At 38.8% G+C, this 6,000-nt stretch overlaps 1 long non-coding RNA gene across 7 annotated transcripts in view; it reads left to right on the forward strand.

Annotated features, from left to right (window-relative positions):
- The window catches only part of LOC129649879 (uncharacterized), a 430,734-nt gene extending 425,394 nt beyond the window's left edge, over window positions 1-5,340 (forward strand). For all 7 annotated transcript variants that reach the window (XR_008713364.1, XR_008713362.1, XR_008713363.1 and 4 more), the window contains one exon: window positions 3,837-5,340. This is a non-coding gene — a long non-coding RNA (uncharacterized LOC129649879). The remainder of the gene's footprint in view (window positions 1-3,836) is intronic.
- Window positions 5,341-6,000: the final 660 nt, after the last annotated feature.

The raw sequence follows: 6,000 nt of genomic DNA on the forward strand, positions 1-6,000 counted from the left end.
GACTTCTCAATTTTCTTCTCTCACAGATTTAGGTTTCTTTACATGTAATCTATTCCCTGGTGGCTCAGACGGTAAAGTGTCTGCCTACAATGCGGGAGACCCAGGTTCGATCCCTGGGTTGGGAAGATCCTCTGGAGAAGGAAATGGCAACCCACTCCAGTACTCTTCCTGGAAAATCCCATGGATGCAGAAGCATGGTAGGCTACAGTCCATGGGATCGCAAAAAGCTGGACATGACTAAGTGACTTCACTTTCACATTAGATTTCACATGTAATCTAATATGTAAAGCAGATTTTAACTGCTGAAGATGATTGCTGTGGGTGACAAACCTAACCTTGAATGGGTGTCAAGCTATGTCAGATTCTGTGGTCTTCGTGAAGGAGGCTTTGCAGACTGGCCAAAGGAATCTGGAATCACGCAGTGGATTACGGGGTTACTATTCATAGGAGAGCTTCTGAAAGGAACTGTAAAGGGAGATGTGGGAATCATAGTCAGATCCCTGATTCTAGGAATCAGGGAGGAACCACCTATGCAAAGGAGGGTGATAATATGGTAGAAACTGGGGGTTCATGCTATTTAAGGATACCTAAGGCGTATGCCCCAGTGTTCTTGCCTGGAGAATCCCAGGGACGGGGGAGCCTGGTGGGCTGCCATCTATGGGGTCGCACAGAGTCGGACACGACTGAAGCGACTTAGCAACAGCAGCAGCAGCAAGGCGTATGCCTGTTTCAGCATGTCAGATTGAGTGGAACAGGCCTCCTGTTACAGTTCAGAGCAGAGCTGTACTGTAGTATCCCATCTATGCTTTGGGAGAAGAGGTTTGGGTTTCCAGAAGATTCATTTATAACTATGAAAATATGAAGTTACGTGTGCTTGTGGATGTGCAAAAGCTGTTTACACTTGAAGGCCCGCAGCCCGTGCAGAGCTGGCACACTCTTTCTTACATCAGAAGATGACCTCTTTCAGTGGCCAGATGTTTAAGGGAGAGATTGGACAGCCCCATAAACAGATAATTAGAATAAAACATAAGAGGTCGTCTAATCAGAATGTGTCAGCGCTAATGGGAAGCGTCATTCCTCTGTGAGTAGGCTATGGTGAAATCCTGACGTGGGCAATGTCATGTGGACTAGAGTTCTTGAGGTAGAAAGGGGAGAAAGATGTGGAGACTTACTGGTAGGGCATGGCTGGGTCAGTATTCCGACATGGAAACATTTGTCTTTTTTATTATTATGTGCAATCTAGCTAACATTTTTTGTCAAGCAATGTGAGCCAGTGGCTTATTTTCTGGAAAATTCCTGTGTTGGGTGGTAGGAGTGGAAGAATGTTCATATCATTCCAAGACACCCTGCTAGGGAAGATAGGTAAAGTTCTGTGGTCTGTCGAGACAATAAAATAAAATATATGCTTCATAAAGGGGCTTCCCCAGTGGCTCAGCAGTAAGAATCTGCCTGTAGTGCAGGAGATGCAGGTTCAGTCCCTGGTAGAGAAGATCCCCTGGAGGAGGACATGGCAAACCACTCCAGAATTCTTGCCTGCAGAATCCCGCAGACAGAGGAGCCTGGTGGGTTACAGTTCATGAGGTCACAGAGTCCAACATGATTGAAACAACTGAGTATGCTCGCATGCATGCTTCCTAAAGTAGTATGCTCCTATCAGCTCAGGAATTATTGAACTAAGTTGGACCATTGGTCTAAATTCTGAATAATATTGCTTTTGTCTTTGTTACAGTAAGAAATAATTTCAACAAGGGGTATGAGATATTTATTTTAAAAAAGCTGAATAGGTAAAGAAAAATGTCATTAGCAGTGAAGTACTAAGTGCAGGGAACAATGCATTTGTTTTCATTATTCAGATAAATATGAAAGGAAATGCTAATAAGAACGGTTTCCTCTTAACACCTTGACAACTCCAACTGCTTTTCTTTATTGATATTAATTTACTGCTAAATTGAAAATAATTTCCAAAAAATCAACTAAATTAACTAAAAGCTTTTCAGTTAACATGAGCGAGTCAAAGAATTCTGAAATTAAACTTGAGACAAAAAAGCAAAAGCATAACATGGAATAAGCCAAATTAGAAAGGAAATGTCACGAGACCTCCCTTTCCTTTTATAGACTCCTTTCAAGTTCAGTGCTCCAAAATTCATTTAAACCTTTTTTTTTTTTTTAAACCTATTTATGTGGAAGAGAATAGTGAAATAATAAATGTAAAGTTACACTGTACATTAAGGCTGTAGTTATTCTCACTGAAAATAAATTGTAGTTATTCTCACTGAGTTAAATTGTAGAAGAAACAGAAATGTCCCTGGGAATGTCCTGGTTCTGTAAGGAGGAATCACTGGTGAAAGATGAGCATGACTTCAGGTTACAGCAGTTTTCTTTTTCCTTCTCTTCTAGTCATCCATGTATCCAATCTCATTCATCTGTATCTGTCATCTATTATTGCTTTATTGGTTTCTGCTGTTCCCTTTTCATTGTTGATCTAATCCCATCTCCCTTACACCAGTCCATATTTATCTCTTCCTTTGAAGTTTTGATTTAGGTTCTGATGAAGATTTCTGACTGACCTGATCTTAAGTCTGATCTCTGCTACTTAGTACCCAGGCATATTACTCACCTTCTCTGTATAAAGGGTTTTGCTCTAAAAATGAGAACATTAAAGTAAAATGAAAAGAAAGAAATGGCAATGATAAAAGGTGATTGGGAGCACTTGATTACTTGTATCCTTGCATGTGCTTAGAACCATGTGGCATTCCTTCTGTCTGTGAAAAATTCTCTAAGTTTGTTATTGTACACTCTACATTTTCCTGTATGAGATTAATCTTTGCACATTTATTTTTCTGAGGAAAATTAAAATTCCCTCAAAGCTTATTTCATGTGTAGGGAAATAGGAAATCGATAATTAACACAAATAAGCAAATACATCAAGGACATATTCTTACAATTGGGTTAGGTTAAATCACTAAACATGGTCAGTTTAGTGCTAATTTCTGTTTTTAATGGGATTGTAGAAGGCATCTGGCTTCTGTAGTTTGCAGAATTCTCTATTGATATTAATTTATTGTTGTTGCTGTTTGGTCAGTAAGTCATGTCCAGCTCCTTTGCAGTCCCATGGACTGTAGCCCTCCAGGCTCCTCTGTCCATGGAATTTCCCAGGCAAGAATAGTGGAGTGGGTTGCCATTTCCTTCTCTAAGGGATCTTCCCAACCCAGGGATTGAACCAACATCTCCTGCATTGGCAGGCAGATTCTTTACTGCTAAATCACCAGAGAAGCCAATTAATTTATTACTGAAAAAAATTCAACACTTTCCCTTTCTTGAGAGAGAGAGAGCCTCTGCTTCCTGTATGGCTTAAAAACTCTACTAGAAATAGGAAAATCAAGTCAAATTTAATCAAGTTATCCAAGTGCTGTGGGGAATGGTCTTTTTCTTCATATTATACCAATGGGTGTGCATGTGTGAGTATGCATGTGTGTGTGTGTGTGTGTGTATATAGGGGCAACATGACATCTCTGTGATAGTGCAGGCTTTGATGGGGAATAAGAAAAAAGATTTCAAACCTCCAGACCATGTAGAATTATAAATTATAAATCCAACTGGAGCTGCTATTAAACTATCATTAATTCATCTCATCTTTTAGGGGAGTCCTTTTACCTGGACTCTCGTATTAACTTCTTAACTGATTTTCCTACATTTAGTCTTTATAATCTGGCATATGTTGTATTTCATCTAATGGCCAGAGTTCTCTTCATAAAACCAACCTGTTCATTTGAATTCTCATACTGAAAGTCTTCTGTGACTCCCATTTGCTCTAAAATAAAACCCACACTTCTTAGCAGGTGATTGCAAGTCATCCACGGTGTGCTGCCGCTCAAGCTTTGGAGCTGTGTCCTGTATTATTCTCCGTGCTTTGGCCCAGCCCACTCATCTAGTGCTACCGCTGTATCGGATGCCATTCCCGGAAAGAATGTCCGTGACTCCCTGCCTAGTCTTTCATCAGCCCAGAAGGCGAACGCTTCCCTTCATGTTCATTTGCTGAAATGTTACTCATCCCTCAAGGCCGAGTGAAATGCCCCCTTCTCTCATCTGTTCCAGGCCAAATTTGTCATCCCCAAATCTCAGGGTTTGCATCAGTCTGATTTTATCTGTCTTACAGCAGTGGGGATTTTATGGAAGAGTTCTGATTCCCAATAATCTATCCCATTGTCAGACTGTATTTCATTAGATTTCATTATGAATGTATGCCCCTGATGATTATGGAATTTATATTATGCCTGATATATCTAAAAGTATATATAAACCTGGTTTTCTATGTCCTTAGTTTTACCTTTCTGGAAAAAAGCATTGTATACATGATTGGTTTATTGATAAACCAAATACTCTGCCTTTCTCTTCTCATCCTCCGAATGTAATCTCCTGAATGAGAAGCAAAGACCAAATATCTGTCTTTCATATTGTCTTCCTCTGTCTCTTTGCCTCTCCCTTTCTTTCTCCTCTCTCTTATTGTCCTTGACAGCCCCTAGTACCTTTCACGTACAGAGTACAAACTTAATAACTAGGTGTTGAATTGAAATGAATTGATCAAATAAGAAAAAGCGGAGTTGGTTAACTACTCCAGGATAATGTCCTTGAGGTCCATTCTTCTGAGAAGAAACTGGATCATCACATAAAGGATTACATAAAGAAGTCCTGGCCTGCAGAATGCAGGTAAATGTACTAGTGCTGAGAACAGAACTGGGCCCATGAAGACCTTCTTTGTTATTATTTGAAGGCGGTTATTAGTCTGTGTTCTTCTGTAGGCGAAGCATCCTCACTTGACATGATTTCCAGACCCTTCGCTCTGCTTTATGTCTCCTCTAGACTATTTCTACCCATTAATGTTCTCACAAGAATAAGATAACCTCAGTAGGCCACACCTTTTCAGTATATGTGTATCATCAATCTGGAGTCTAGTGAGAACTTAGGTGAGGGGGAACAAAGTGTATATAAACCTGATTTTCTACATCCTTAGTCTTATCTTTCTGTAAAAAAAGGCAGTGTACAAATGAATAATTATTGATAAACCATTTTCTCCTTCCTCTGTCAAAAGCTAATTTCTAACTAAAAATTAGCACTTTCTTCAGTTACAAATGTAGGTAAGAAACTGCAGTGGGATTAGCAATACTTGTGACTGTAACTAATAGAAACTGCATAGATTTTGTATCATTATTGTTGTTAGAGGTATTTGAAATTTAACAACTCTATTTTAAAATTAAATTTTAATGTTATAGTATCCACTACTAGATTATATGTGAATATATCACAATATTATTTTAACATTCTGATAATAAATTTAATATAATTCCCTTTGTAAACCTCTGTATTTTATTTTCTGCACTTAAAATCATTATTCTGAGAAAAAGTACACTTAACCAGAGTGCTGAATGGTGTGAATAAGAGTAAGAACACATGGCCTACTAAAATTTATAACATACAGATAAGAATATAACATTTACTTCCATTAATACAGACTTATACTGCATTTCATTCCAATCCAAAGGAAATGCAGTGCCAAAGAATGCTCAAACTACCACACAATTGCACTCATCTCACATGCTTGTAAAGTAATGCACAAAATTCTCCAAGCAAAGCCAAATATGTGAACTGTGAACTTCCACATGTTCATGCTAGATTTAGAAAAGGCAGAGGAACCAGAGATCAAATTGCCAACATCCTCTGGATCATCAAAAAAGCAAGAGAGTTCCAGAAAAACATCTATTTCTGCTTTATTGACTATGCCAAAGCCTTTGACTCTATGGATCACAATAAACTGTGGAAAATTATGAAAGAGATGGGAATACCAGACCACCTGACCTGCCTCTTAAGATATCTGTATGTAGGTCAGGAAGCAACAGTTAGAACTGGACATGGAACAACAAACTGGTTCCAAATCGGGAAAGGAGTACATCAAGGCTTTATATTGTCACCCTGCTTATTTAACTTAAATGCAGAGTACATGAT

Source organism: Bubalus kerabau, chromosome 4, assembly GCF_029407905.1.
Source record: "Bubalus kerabau isolate K-KA32 ecotype Philippines breed swamp buffalo chromosome 4, PCC_UOA_SB_1v2, whole genome shotgun sequence".
Taxonomy (NCBI): Eukaryota; Metazoa; Chordata; class Mammalia; order Artiodactyla; family Bovidae; genus Bubalus; species Bubalus kerabau.